The sequence below is a fragment of a genome, unplaced genomic scaffold (assembly GCF_019419815.1).
Source record: "Pyrus x bretschneideri cultivar Hongxiangsu unplaced genomic scaffold, Pyrus_bretschneideri_v1 Contig21, whole genome shotgun sequence".
Taxonomy (NCBI): domain Eukaryota; kingdom Viridiplantae; phylum Streptophyta; class Magnoliopsida; order Rosales; family Rosaceae; genus Pyrus; species Pyrus x bretschneideri.
Genome location: NW_025999513.1, coordinates 445,519 through 461,575, shown reverse-complemented (window position 1 = coordinate 461,575; position 16,057 = coordinate 445,519). Strand labels below are relative to the sequence as shown.

Here is a 16,057-nt window from a genome sequence, read left to right as displayed (position 1 = left end):
CTCTTTAGCTCTTCACCTTATGGCACCTAGACCAGCACATGAACTATGCATATGACAATGATATGCAGATCTGGATTCAAATGTCTAGTCAGTTTCTCCAGTCAAACAATTGAAGGAAAAACTGCCAAGAATCCTAAAATGGGTCAGATTTAAAGATTTGAAACTAAAAAACTTGACCACAAATTTAATGCAAAACCAAAGACAATGCAACCCTATTCTTCAATAATTGGGTGTTTAATGCATGAAGGAAAGTTTTGCAACTAGGGTTTCATAAATGAAGAACAAAGAGGAAGGAAAGGTCTTAAAGCCTTTCGCTCTCTAACTTCTCTCCAGAAAATATAATCCGAAAACCCCAAAAAAACTAAGGAACCCGCTAGGGATCTTAACCCCAAAAGCTTTGGTTTGTTTTTCACCTATCAAGGACACATGTTGTCCTACAAACTGATCAGAAAAAAGTAAGAGCTAAGATCTAACTATTGGCAGAAAGTTGTCAGGATGCCCATGTGGGTAAGTCTTAATATGCGTGCCCAACTTGCTGGAAATATGTGTGCAAGCTTGATTAGACAACTAAACTAGTCAGAATGAAGCAGGAATGTAGATGTGGAATGCACATGCATGAACAAACCTTTTGAAATGAGATGCGTCCCATCCTTGTGCATTTCTTCACAGCAGACATACCCCATAAACAGAAAACAGCCTAAAGCTAGATTGAGTATGTGGTACACTTACAATGTTGACAAGGAAAGCCAAACCTAAAAGTCTAGACTTCACAAGGTGTATGGGCTTGACCAACCCAACATTAGATAGAATCCACCAGGGGCAAACTACTTAAAAATTAATTTTGATGCGTTGTGTTAGTGACAAGGCTACTACAGGCTTTGTCATTGGAAATCCCATCTTTGCTGGTGTGAGAAACTTTGGAGAAAACATAATTTCTGTTGAGGAAGCTCTTGCTTTACGTGATGCCCTAAAAGCTGCAAGGAAGAAGGAGTTTATGAATATCTGTGTGGAAGGTGATTCTAAATTTGTCATTGATGTGGTTGAAAACAAACAAGACCCCTTGGAGACTACGATTTATTATCCAGGACATCAAATGGTTGGGGTCTTTGTTTTAGTCAATTTCTTAGAAGCACATTTTTTCGGAAGATCAATTTTCTCACAGATGCTGTTACACTACTAATATTAGCAACATTTATATTTGGGATCACACTCTTCTTGTGAGTGCCAGTCATGATTATGTTTTTGATCTCTTCAGAATTGATTGTACATGTGGGTTCTCCCTTTAATTCATCTCTTTTTTAGTGAAGAAAAATTTGATTTGAGTGAATTTTGTAAGGATGTTATGTGAACAGAACCTAAACGAATGTTTACGTTGTATTAACTTGCTAACTTGTTAGCGTTTGAGCACTCTCATTAGGCATATTTCACACAAAGTAATCTCATGAACCGTTCAATTTAAAGATCATCACTCGAAATATACTCAATGCAAATTAGTCCATTGCAATAAAAAAATACCAACTTAAAATAGTACAAATATTAAAGGAAAAATTAGTATCCAGTCCCTAGTTACTACTCTTCCTTGACTGAAACCTTATTAGTTTTTAGATTTTGATCCAAATCCTTAGCATTAATGTAATAATAAATTTACATGTCATTACATAATTTTTTATAATAAAAATTAACAATTGATTTAGAATTTTAATATTCACACTTTAATAAAACTCCTAACTAAATTTAGAATAATTTTGTACCTATTAGTTTTTTTTCTAAGAAATGTTTTCAATTTTTTAAAATTTTTAATCTTAAATTGTACTCATTCTTAAATATACCAATTTGTTATATGTAAAATGTACCTTATATATATATATATATATATATATATATATATATATCTATTCAAATTTTTATCCATTTTTAAACTTATATGGGTACATTATTTTTTCTTTGATTTGAGAATTTATCTATGTCAAGTTTAATCGAAAAAATTTATTAATGTTACCAAACCTAATATTTATATATTTTTTGTGTGGTTTTGAAGAATGTACCCATGCTTTGGTACAATAATTTTTTGGTTAATTTTGATGAATGTACCCATGTTTACACACACACACACACACACATATTAACACACTCACAATAGTATAATTTTTAATCTAATATTTTTAATCACACATGTAAGATCCCACATCACCCAGAGGAGTGATACTTATATGTATATTCTCATCCTTACCTAGCACGAGGCCTTTTGGGAGCTCACTGGCTTCGGGTTTTGTTGGAACTCTGAAGTTAAGTGAGTAGCGCGCGAGGGCATTCCCAGGATGGGTGACCCATCGGGAAATTCTCGTGTAAGTTCCCAAAAACAAAACCGTGAGGGCGTGGTTGGGGCCCAAAGCGGACAATATTGTGCTACGGTGGAGTCGGGCCCGGGAAGTGGTCCCACCCGGACCGGGATGTGACAATTTGGTATCAGAGCCTAACCCTAGTCGTGGTGTGTCGACGAGGACGTTGAGCCCTTAAGGGGGGTGGATTGTATGATCTCACATCGCCCAGGAGAGTGATCCTTATATGTATATTCTCATCCCTACCCAGCACAAGGCCTTGTGGGAGTTCATTGGCTTCGGGTTCCATGGGAACTTCGAAGTTAAGCGAGTAGCGCGCGAGAGCACTCCCATGATGGGTGACCCACTGGGAAGTTCTCTTGTGAGTTCTCAGAAACAAAACTGTGAGGTTGTGGTTGGGGCCCAAAGCGGACAATATCATGCTACGATGGTGGAGCGGGCTTAGGATGTGGTGGACCCCGAGCCGGGTTCCATGGGAACTCCGAAGTTAAGCGAGTAGCGTGCGAAAGCCCTCCCATGATGGGTGACCCACTGGGAAGTTCTCGTATGAGTTCCTAGAAACAAAACCGTGAGGGCGTGATTGGGGCTCAAAGCAGACAATATCGTGCTATGGTGGTGGAGCGGGCTCGGGATATGGTGGACCCCGGGTCGGGATGTGACACACAAATTATGGATTTTTTTATTTAAAATCTCATTAATATAAACAACTATAAATTTCAACTTTTAATTTAAAAAATATAGTAACATGCATAAAAATAAATTATCATATTAATTTCAGGGACTTCGATAAAAAATTGAAAACCAACAAGAATTCAGTAAAAAAATATTCGTAGTTAGGGACCGCATCCAAAGTCTCCCAATATTAAAATACCCCCCCCTTAAGACCATCTCCAAAGAAGATGTTAAAAATGTCACATATACATATAACGGTAAAAGATGACGTACTATTTACTCCAACCGAAATGTCAAAGATGACATGGAAAAGAAGACTAAGCTGACATAGACAAAGAGAAGTTAAATTTGAAGTTGCCTTCAAATTTTATTTTTGCTATTTCCAAAGGCATTGTACTTGTCTTACCTTAAATGCTAGCATATTTAAGTATTAATTTACTATTTTAAACCAACAACAACCCAACTTTTATTATTTTTGTTTTAAAAAAAACATAAATGAAGCAATAAATTTGGCATACCGGGTGGAAGGAAAATATTGACAATATGTCAAATTGCCAAATCAGTTATCAAATTTAAATTTGATATTTTGAATTTGACATCTCATTTGAATATGCTTTAAGAAACATAAACTTTAGCCCGCAATAGTTGCCAATCGCTTTGCTTTCGATTGGGCCTGGTGGCAACCCCCTACCCCGAGGCCGCCTTCTTTTTCCACCCACCTTCCATCCTTTCAAGGTTGAATTTTAACTCTTTTCCATCTCGGCAAGATCTAGATCCTCTCAATGTTTGTATATCATGGTTTCATATCTTCTTGGTCGATTAATTTTTTTTTCTACTTCAGGTTTCTCAAGTAATCGAATATCCTGTTTTCTGAGTAGTTGGTATCCCGGCGTACCAAGATTGTCTACCCTCCTACTTACCATCCCCTCCTACTTTTCTAGCCATTGATTTCATGTTTAGTTCATTTAATGCTCCAGATTTTACCACCCCACCAACAACTCCAAACCATCTTTAAAGCCCAATTTCCTAACTTCTTTTTGCTGCCTTTCCCACCTCTAAAGCATCTTTTCTCCCGCCTCTTTCACTTTTCCTAAACTTCACCTCCCACTGATTCGACACCGCTGCATCTTCATTGGGTCTTCCTAGGTCTGTTTATGTAATTTTCTTTACTTGTTTTTGCTCCTTTTTGCTATTGGATTTGTATTTTCTTATTGATAACATGTTGGGGGTCCTCTTTTTCCGATTTAATGTGTCCTGTTATTTGTTCTTCTAGAGTAATTGAGAACAATTTTGAAGTATATTGGTTGATTAAAGCCCGCAACCTCCGTAAAGAAACAAACTTTGAAATGTTGATTTTTTTCTCTACCATACCTTTTTCTGTACTGCAGATCTGATTGAAAATGATTGATTTTGAAGAAGCAAATAATTTCAACAATGATGAATCGAACGAATTCGATTGTACACTGAGGTGTGGTATGGAGTTTGATTCGCAAGAAGCAGCCTATAATTTATACAATGCCTACGGACGAAAAGTGGGATTTAGTATTAGAAAAGATCGTCACTACAAGAATAAGAAAACTAATGAAGTCACTTCAAGAATTTTTACTTGTAGTAAGGAGGGTTTTCGGCTCCAAGATAAGCGGGATTACAAGACAAAGAAGCCAAGGGCAGAGACACGGACAGTTTGTCATGCTAAAATGGTTATTAAGTTGTATAGATCTAATGGAAGGTTTTTTGTGCATGAATTTGAGGAACAACACAATCATGCTCTTCAGAAACCAGAGTGTGCACATATGCTACCATCTCAGCGAAAAATATCAGACTCTCAAGCTGCTGAGTTAGACTTGGCAGAAGAATCTGGTATCGCACTTTGTTCGTCTTATGAGTTGATGGCTAAGCATGTTGGAGGAAGGGAATCTCTTGGTTATACAAAGGTTGATCAGAAGAACTATCTTTTGCCTAAAAGGCAAAGAAAAATGGTGTATAGTGAAGCAGGAAGCTTGTTGAGATATTTTCAAAGTAAGACAGTTGAAAATCCTTCATTTTTTTTTATGCCGTACAATTGGATAATGAAGAGCAAATAACCAATATATTCTGGGCGGATGCTAAAATGATAAGTGACTATGGTCATTTTGGAGATGTTGTTTCATTTGACACTACCTATAAAACTAATCGAGCAGGTCGTCCGTTTACCATGTTTGCTGGCTTGAATCATCATCGAGAAATTGTAGTTTTTGGGGCAGCATTGATATACGATGAAACTGCTCCCTCGTTTATTTGGTTATTTGAAATTTTTTCGGTAGCAATGTCCAACAAGGCTCCCAAAACCATTTTTAGAGACACGATGAATGCCATTCCACATGTGATGCCTGATACATTTCATAGGCTTTGCTTGTGGCATATGATGCAAAATGCACTACGGAATGTTAATTGTGTATTCAAGGGTAACAATGGGATTAGAGAAGTCCTAAAAAAGTTCATTGATGAATATGAGGATGAGGATGAGTTTTTAGTGGCTTGGGATGAAATGCTTGTGAAACATACTGTGCAGGGGAAAGTAAAGCCTTTAGATATATTTCAAGCATCTAATACCACGTGTAGTCAAGTAAAGCTTTCAGATATATTTCATATATTTTTATTGCTATTGTTATGTTCTTGGTATAATTTTCTTTGTATCCTTAAAAAACTATTGTAGGTTTGAATTTGAATGTAAGAGGTGACCACTGGAGATGAAGAGAGAAAGCCAACTTATTGTTTTTGCAGAAGCAGCTATGCCATACATAGAGATTGCAGAAAGCCAACTTTTAGTTATTTTGGACATTCTTGAGTCTGCATTACTAGAGTGTTAATTGAAAATTTTGCTTCTATTGTAAAGTACAAGAGGATGTAGGCAAAGTTATTGAGTTAGATAGTTTTGGATCTTGTTGGTTTCTGCAAAACAAATTTTTTATGTGTAATTTTGAATCTACAGATCCTATGCTTATTAATATTGAATATGCAGAAAAGTTATGCTTGTAATGGAAGCATATATTGGATGAAATCTCATTTTCCAACCAAGGCACTCTTACTTTTGTCTTAGAATCAAAACATGATATAAAACAGAGCAAAGTAAAATGCTTATAAAAAACAAGGGTAAATTACATTTTCATACCTCAGGTTTGGGCTTTATTTCAATTCCTTATAACATCTTTAAAATATTTCATTTTCATATCTTAAGTACTTATTTATTTCAAAATAATACTTCTGTTACATTTTCCATTCGTTGATACGTTAAATGCTGACGTGGTTGCCACATATATGCCACATGACTGCCAAATGTCTGTCATGTGGCAAAAATAATAATATTAATTTTGTTTTCAAAAAAACTTGAATTTTTACAAAAAAAAAAAAAAAAAAATGAACGACCCATGTCTGCAAGAAGAAGAAGAAGAAGAAGAAGAAGAAGAAGAAGAAGAAGAGGGAGGGAGGAAGAAAAAATGAAAATTGAAACTATCCCTTCCCCACACACCACCCCCCTCCCCTCCCCCCCCCCTCTCTCTCCAAGCGACCCACATGTGCAAGAAGAAGAAGAAGAGGGAGGCAAATGCGGAAAAAAAATTGAGTGACCTGCATCTGCAGTAGGAAGAAGAAGAGGAAGAAAAGGAGAAGAAGACGAAGAAAAAGGAACTCCGATGCCCTCCTTGCGCGACCCTCACCCCGGCCGGAGACCCAGCTCCCCCCTTCCCCGCTCGACCCTCCTCCCTCCGCAATCTGGTGATTTTCAGTTTGGGTGAGTTTTGAAAATACTAATACTTTGAGTTTGAGATGATTTTTAAACTGGTTTTATGGTAGATGGGATTTTCGGGGGTGGGTGATGGAGGATTTTTGGGAGGGGTGGCTCAGGTGGGATTTTGGGGTTTATTTCTTTCTTTCTTCCTCCCACCTCTTCTTCTTCTTCTTGCAGATGCAGGTCATTGGGGTTTTCTTTTCTTTTTTTTGGAAAAAATTCAGGTTTAAAAAAATAAAAATAAAAATTATTATTTTTGCCACGTGGCAGACATTTGGCAGCCACGTGGCATATATGTGGCAGCCACGTTAGCATTTAATAGATCAATGGATAGAAAATATAACGGAGGTATTATTTTGAAATAAAATAGTACTTAAAGTATGAAAGTGAAATATTTTAAAGATATTATAAGGAATTGAAATAGAGCTTAAACCTGATGTATGATATGAAAGTGTAATTTACCCAAAAAAACAAAGTCATCTTAAGTGGAAAGAGGCGGAAGAAAATGGACTTTAAAGGCGAGAAACTTAGCAAAAGAATTCAGGAAATGGATAGAAGGGGCAGGAAATGCAGCAGAAAAAGTACACAAAATTGGGCTTTAAAGATGGTTTGGAGTTGTTGGTGAGGTGGCAAAATCTGAAACATTAAATTAACTAAATATGAAATCAATAACTAAACAAATAGGAAGGAAAGGAAATGGGTGATAAGTGGGAGGGCAAACAATCCATTTCAGTATCCGACACCTTTGCTCGACCTGTGTACAATAACACAATTAAGGCTAGTCTAATCAATGTGTCAACACCAATTCAGGTTCATTCAATCTGAGTTGATGTGATAGGTGTTGATGGACTGTTGGTAAGCCACTTCGTGTTTGTGTGGTGTTGACTCCTTAGGGTCTGTACTTGTAAAATTATGACTCCCTCTATTGGTTTGTGCAAAATATTACTATTTAGATAGGAATCCTACATTAAGTACAATTGGAAATTATACACACAAACACACACACTCAATAATTAGAAAGATGATTCTGAAATAATTTCTTGTAGTTTAACGTGGTTGATGAAGAGCTTTGGTAAGGAGATCAGCAGGACTAATAGAAGGAAAATAACAAACACGTGGCTGCTAAAGGCCAACTTTTCACAAACAAAGTGATGATCAAGTTCAATGTGGCATGTGAGCATAATAAACAAGATTAAAAACAAGGTAAGTGGCATTAAGATTGTCAATGTAGAAGGACATGAAAATATAGGCGGATACCAATCTCATGAAGTAGAAAACAAATCCAGGTGGTTTCGACATAGGCATGAGCAAGAGCACGATATTAGAATTCAAACGTTGGAGTGAGACATAGTCGGCTGTTTTTTAGAGCACAAAAAAAATGAGGTTAGAGCCAAGATAAACATGATACCCAGTGGTAGAACAATGAATTTACAGAAAACTGGTCTAATCATTATCAAAGTAAGCAGATAATGTAGCGAAAGCAAGCTGAGGAGTCAATGTGATGCCAAATTCCATAGTACACTTGACATAGCAGAGAATCCTCCATAATACCCTTGAAATATTAGAGAATCCGTTTGGCAGCAATCATATGATTATTGCGAGGTGAGCTCATAATTGGACAAGAGTATTGACAAAAAAAAAAAAGTCACAGTAAGAGTGAGTGAGACACTGTACGAAGCTAACCAACTCGTGATATGGAGTAGGAGAAGCCAGGTGAGACACATAAAATGTGAAGGAAATTTGGCGACAAGTGGCATAGAAGCAGGCTTGCATGTGAGCATGTCAAATTTTTGCTTCATCTAATTGCTGTGAGGACCAATAGGGTCACATGTAACCTGTAAGCCTAAGAAATAACTTAGGAGACCCGAATCTTTGATGTCAAACTGTTGGGCAATAAGAGTAGCAAACTCAATAAGTAAAGCATCAGAGCTGCCAGTGATAAGAATGTCATCAACATATAGTAACAAATAAACATTAGAGGAGGCACGGCAAAAAATAAACAGGGAAGAATGAGCTTGACTTCGCTGAAATTTGAAATGAAACAAGAAAGAATTAATCCGGTGAAACCATCCACGTTGGAATTGTTTGAGGCCATACAAGGATTTCTAAAGATAGCATACATAATGTGGACAAGCAGGATCGACAAACCCCGAAAGTTGAGACATATAAACATCTTCCTGAGATGTTCATGCATAAATGCATTTTTCACATCTAATTGGCGGAAGCAGCCACACACGGGAAATAGAAGGTAGTGCATCAGGCTCAGCGCAGCTCAGGACGGGATGGCTCAACGCTTGGCTGATCTGATATTGGGCTCCAGAGAAACAGTCCATTTTTTCTTTTAGTATTTTTTTATGTCGTTGGGGCGGACTCCCTATGTTTCTTTTGCATTTCATTTTTGAAATCAGTGCTGCTTGTATTCAATAAGTGTTATGTTTTTAGTTATGTGGTGAGTTTTACATGCAAAATCTCTCATGTGTCAGTTCGTGAAGTGATTGAATTTTCAGTTATCAGGATTAAAGTTTAAGTCGCTTCACAGTGCCAATCAGTCTATGTGAGTTTGGTAGTTGATGATTTCGTGATTTGGCTGTGTTCCCTTGCTTCTTCTCAAGTTTGCCATGCTCATTCATAAATCCACCATTATGATGGCTACTAGTTTGGCCAAGTTGGCCTTGTTTGTTACGTTGAAGTCCCTTTGGTTTGAAACCACCTAGCATATTTCATCCGCAGCGTGCTCTTTGAAGTTTGTATTGTTTTTTTTATATTAAAATAAAAAAGCTATCGTTTCGTCAAAAATATCATCACTTGAAGATCATCTTTATAAAAATATAGTTGAAGCAAACAATATTTAGACGTTAAACAATTATAAACCAGACGAACAAAAATGTTCCCTATAAAAAATGAAAATTTCCAATCTAAGAACATTCAAACGGTTTGACCCAAAAAAAAAAAAGAAAAAAAACATTCAAACGGTAAAACGATTTTTCGTTTTGGCTGATTAATTTGTTCAAATGATTTGATGAACGATTCAAATTATGAATGACATTGTAGAGTGAGCTCAAAAAAGTAGTTAACATGCTGTTTACTAGTGTCAATCAGTACATTTTGCCACCACAGTGTGATCTAGTGGTTATAAATGAATTTCAAGCTCGTATTCCACATGACATGTCTTGGGTTAGATTCCTGGTGTTGGCAAATTGCACGATGGTGGTCAAGAGAAGACTGAAATGTCTCTGTGAGTCTTTATGGCCTCTGAAAAGATGGACAGCTGTGACGAAGCCTCAAATTGATCCCTTTAAAAAAAAATAAAAAACAGTACATTTTGCCACTATCAGAGTTTAGTTGACTTGTACCTTTTCCTTACATAGCCGCTCGAATGATGAAAGTGGTTACATTTCCATTAAAGAGATATACATTTCTTAGTTGAAGAAATTAATGGTTTACTGAATTATCCATTTTGAATCATTAAGTGCCATGCCTTCCTCGCCCACACGAGATAAACACAACTCGCATCATTAATTCGAATTTATCATATTGCTTTAGGCGTGTGCTAATAATTATCTATATTACTAAAAATCAGTCTTTGATTTCATAAATGGAATGAAATCCTACGACCAGATAAGCAGATAGCATCACTAACAGTTTGGGAGCTAGAGACTAGCGAGGAGCAGAGCATAAGACAAATACCATAATCTTTCGTTTGACAAAAAAAAAAAATACAAACAAATATCATGTACCAATTGATTTTCTTTCTTTAAAATTTTTTATTGGGATATTCAATGGCAGAGGATATGGAAGGCCATTGAAATTCTTGTATAAACTACCAAAAAAATGTTAAATTTCATAATGAAATGACAGAAAAATGGATTTGAGTTAATCAATTTTTCTGTATTGTTAGTGTTCTGAAATTTTTTGAAACAATTTCGAAATTACTAATTTCTATTATTGTTCTCTCTTTTTATCTCGAGAAAATGTCTAACAGAAAAACTCTTTTGGCTATCCCATAGATTTTTCAATGAACACACTATATATTTTCTAAATTTTCATTTTTTCTCATTCATAAACCTTCCATTGTCACCCAAATACTCAGGTGATCTTTTGGTAACAAATTCAAGAGCATCATTGAGTCAAAGCTTTTTTGTAGAATGCATTAAATTTCTGTATAGACAACAAAACCTTTCATGGAAAATGTAATTAATTTGCATGCAACGACAAGTTACATACCATTCTGGAATGGGTAAAAACTGCATATAAATTCCTTCATACCCCAAGTATGTGCACCAACCTTCCTAGAATCCCAGGGCTCCCAAAAGGAAAGAAACCCTGAAACCCTAATCCATTTTCTTCTCTTTCGAAGCTCAACCATGTCTCGCTACAACTGGAACTTGAGGCAAGGAAACATGCTTGGTTCGTCAGACCCTGCACCACCTAGGGCAACTGATCTAACACAAATTGCATGCAGACTATGTGACCGTGTGTTTATGAGCACCCAAGCTCTCATATCCCACATCGATTCTCACATGGGCGATGGTGACCGCACCACCGCGAGATTAAGGCAACTTAATAATCTTCCAAACAACATCAACGCCTTCATCTCGTCCAACGCTCCGACCCGCCCCGCTCCTATATTTCCATTGACCAACCCTTTTCATCAAAGAAGCCTTTTTCATGGTGCTAATAACCAAATTGGTTTTGCAACCCCGCCGCTGCCGCCGCCACAACCTCATTATCAACTTCCATGTGCACAACAACCACAAGTTCCTCATTATTCGTTGCCAAGAAACCCTAATGTTATCTCAGCAGCTGCTGCATCACATCACATGATGATGCCATATGGTAATCAAATGGCACATGTGGTGAGAGAGGAGAACTATAGTGACTGTACCAGGCCGTTCCTCAGTCAGTTGGAGCGCCTTATTCCGTCAATTAATTTTGGGTTGGATGCTAGTGGTAACGCCAAATCTGATAATTTGGATTTGGCATTGAAACTTTGAATCATGCATGAACAATTATTTATTGTAGCCGTTTTTCTGAATTTCCAGTGTAGACAACAGAGCAATTCTTCGTTGTAGTTGTATACAATCAATATAACCGGTTGTATACATATATAATTATTAATTGTAGCTGTTTTTCTGTTCTAGTATAAACATCAGAATAATTTCGTTGTATATACAACCGATTGTATATATTATGGACTAATGTGATGTTAAATAATAATACTATGACCGTTTTCTTTCATGAAGTTCTGTTTTTGTGCAATCCCACTTTTTATGTATTATGAATAATCTTATCAATAGTTTGCACTCATTGACAAGTGAGATAGCATACGTACGCATAAATTATTGTGTGTGTCTGAAACATAAGATGACAAGTTTTAATAGCGTCCAACTAACAAGTGAACACACAAACAATATTTCTTTCTTGATTGAATTTTTAAGACCGTAATCATATACATATAATCCCTCCCCCCCCCCCCCACCCCCACCAAACACACAGTCTTTCTCTCTCACTGAGTCGTTCTTAAGACCGTAATCGTATACAACTAGTTATGTTGCTGTGGTAATGAATTTACCCTTTGTCCAAAAAAACAAACAATATTTATTTCTTTTATTTTTCTTCCTTTTTCTACAAATTAATAGAACTCTCATTGTCAAATAAAACCCTATAAAATATCATCTAGTCAAATCCGATCATAAATAAATAATATGGATAGTAATGTAGTTTCACACAACCAAAATTTTGCTATTTTCTATTAAATCCTCACTTACATGTGATTTTAATATATTTAATTAAAAAAATAATAAATAATAAATAAACCTCTCTCCCCACTCTCACATTCTCTCTTAGTCTCTTCCTCACACACACTTTGAATATGGGCATATACTAGTTATAAAAAAGGATGAGCCGCACAAGGATGAACCTTTTATAATCTCAAAAATTGCCCTTCTCCTATTAGAATTTCAAAAGAAAAAAAAAATTTAATTAATAGAGTACAAAATAGTAAAATTACATCATTTGGAAAGACAATAAAAAGCACCCACCTAGTGGGATTATGCATGGGTGGTTAGTAAATTTATTAATTTTTAAAATATTTTAATAAAAATAATAATAACTAGCAAGTATAATTAAAAATAAATAACAAATAATATATTATCAAACAGAAAAATAAACAATAAAATATAAAAGTCAATTGTCACATGTGTGACATCCCACATCGCCCAGGGGAGTGATTCTTAAATGTATATTCTCATCCTTACCTAGCGCGAGGCCTTTTGAGAGCTCACTGGCTTTGGGTTTCGTAGGAACTTCGAAGTTAAGCGAGAAGGGGGCTAGAGCAATCCCATGATGGGTGACCCACTCGGAAGTTGCTCGTGAGTTCCCAAAAACAAAACCGTGAGGGAATGGTAAGCCCAAAGCGGACAATATCGTGCTACGGTGGTGGAGCGGGCCCGCGAAGTGATCCGCCCGGGGCTGGGATGTGACAATTGGTATCAAAGCCTAACCCTGGCCGTGGTGTGCCAACGAGGACGTCAGGCCCCTGTGGGGGGTGGATTGTGACATCCCACATCGCCCAGGAAAATGATCCTTATATGTATATTCACATCCCTACCTAGCGCGAGGCCTTTTTGGAGCTCACTGGCTTCGGGTTCCGTAGGAACTCCGAAGTTAAGCGAAAATGTGTCGATGAGGACATCGGGCCCTTAAGGGGGGTGGATTGTCACATCCCGGCCCCGGGCGGATCACTTTCCGGGCCCGCTCCACCACCGTAGCATTATATTGTCCGCTTTGGGCTTACCATTCCCTCACAGTTTTGTTTTTGGGAAGTCATGAGCAACTTCCCAGTGGGTCACCCATCATAGGATTGATCTAGCCCCCTTCTCACTTAACTTCGGAGTTCCTACGGAACCCGAAGCCAGTGAGCTCCCAAAAGGCCTCGCACTAGGTAGGGATGAGAATATACATTTAAGGATCACTTCCCTGGGCGATGTGGGATGTCACAATCCACACCCCTTAGGGGCCCGACGTCCTCGTCGGCATATTTTCGGCCAGGGATTAGGCTCTGATACCAATTGTCACATCCCGGCCCTGGGCGAATCACTTCCTGGGCCAACTCCACCACCGTAGCACGATATTGTCCGTTTTAGGCTTACCATTCCCTCACGGTTTTGTTTTTGAGAACTCATGAGCAACTTCCCAGTGGGTCACCCATCATGGGATTGCTCTAGCCCCCTTCTCGCTTAACTTCGGAGTTCCTATGGAACCACAAGCTAGTGAGCTCCTAAAAGGCCTCGCTTTAGGTAGGGATGAGAATATACATTTAATGATCACTCCCTTGGGCGATGTGGGATGTCACAACATGCGTAAGTAGACACGGCATTCATGTCATGATTTTTGTGTGCGTGTGTTTTCGTGACATACCTTATATTAGGGGTGAGTAAACAGATCTTGAACCTGTGGGTCGGGATATGCATATGCGGTTCGGGGCGGTACAAAATTTTGAAAGACAACGGAATGGGGAGGGGCGGGTCTACAAATAAGAGGGAATAGGTCCCCGGCCTGGCCCGTTTTTATCATGGGATAATGGATTGGATTAATATATGATTAATCAAGTTCCTAAACTTTCCAGCGTTGGATTTTTTTTTTTCCCCATGGTTTGTCATTCAATTTTCCCCTCTCATTCAGTCGTGACTCGAGCTCGCGTCGAGTCCTCGACAGCAGCCATCCATCACCATCTTCTGGCCCAAAAGTGACCACCCATCACCGTCGACAAAAACAACACCATCATCATGCAAATCAAAATCGGCCACCCTCATCTCATCTCCTCCCAATTTCAGGTAACATAATTTCTGAATCCTTAATTGTTAACTATGGTTAATTTTCTGGGTTTAGCGATTTACGGTTATTTGCAATTTCCTATTCTCTCTGATTAATTTTCTAGATTTAGGAATTGAGGGTTTTTCTGCAATCTCTGACCTTATTGGGTATTTCTTAAATGTTTGAATTGGGCATTCAATTGAGCATTTCTTAATGTTTGGATTGGGAATTTGTGTATTGTGTAAATTTGCAGACACGCTGAACGTCCAAAGGATCAAGTTAGCTTGAAGATTTTTTTATTTTATTTTATGTATTGTGTAAATTTGCAAACATGGTGAAATTTGAAGTTTTTAACTCAAAAAATTCTTTGTGGTTGTACTTTCAAACTGCTTGTGCTTAAATTAATTTCGTTGTGGTTTTTAACTCAAGTTTTTAACCCTAAAACTGGCACTGATTGTGATAAAATTAATAGTTCTTGATTCCTATTATTATATGATGTAGATGTGGGATATTGGTTGAGATTTCTGGTGTATGACTATGAATTTTGAATTTGCCAGCCACCCTGTAATATGATGTTTTGAGTTTCAAATTTGGTTTCTAGTAATTTGTTTTAACAAAAAAAAAAAAAAAAAAAAAAAAAGTGATTGGATCTGTGGACTTGTCTCGAACCAAATGAGTTGGGTTAGGTTCGGTTCCTAAGTTCTTGAAGCTTATACCTGACCTTCCATGCCCTGTTACATTTTAAAACAGGTCCAGTTTGGTTCCTTCAAAATTGGGTCCGGCCTGTCCCGTGCCCACCCCTACTCGATATCTTAACAGGTCGTGTAGTATAAACACTCATTAAAATGGATGGGTAATATGATCCAACCTAAACTCGACCCGCACGACAAATCACTCTGTTCGTAGGATTCACGTCCTTAGAAGTGGAAGAACATAGCACAAAATGATTGATATCTCAATCATTTCATCTCATGTGATTAATCTAGATTACTTTTGAGACTCGAAGTTCTTGGCCTAGTATACTAGTTTGGATGAGATATGGAATTGGAATGAGATTGTCATCGATGATGTTTTCAATCTTAGGGTTAACAGATACATACACCATAGGTTGATAAAATACATTATACTTATGAGAGAGGTAATACGAAAATAAATAAAATAAAATCTACCTATTACCCACAAACTTTTGGTGAAGTCCATTAGCCGTTAGGAATTACATCCAAAATTGAAAGTTACGTTAATATCATGCAAGGAAGCCTCATGTATGAGGTTAATTTTGTAAACTCATGAAATTTTATTGTTGTTGAAAATGCATCATGTTCATGTTTTAACAGAACCCTCATTGAAATTTGGGCTTTATCCTTCTGGTGATTGTAGAGATTGAAAAGTACGAATATACAGAGGATTAGGGCAAACAATTAAGGGGCATTTAGTAATACATTAGAGTTTTGAATTTCGATTTGGA

At 37.3% G+C, this 16,057-nt stretch overlaps 1 long non-coding RNA gene across 1 annotated transcript; it reads left to right on the top strand.

Annotated features, from left to right (window-relative positions):
• Positions 1-14,368: 14,368 nt before the first annotated feature.
• On the top strand, positions 14,369-15,080 carry LOC108867340. Its single transcript, XR_001953319.2, has 2 exons — positions 14,369-14,612; positions 14,846-15,080. It is a non-coding gene; the product is annotated as an uncharacterized LOC108867340 (long non-coding RNA).
• The last annotated feature ends 977 nt before the right edge of the window (positions 15,081-16,057 follow it).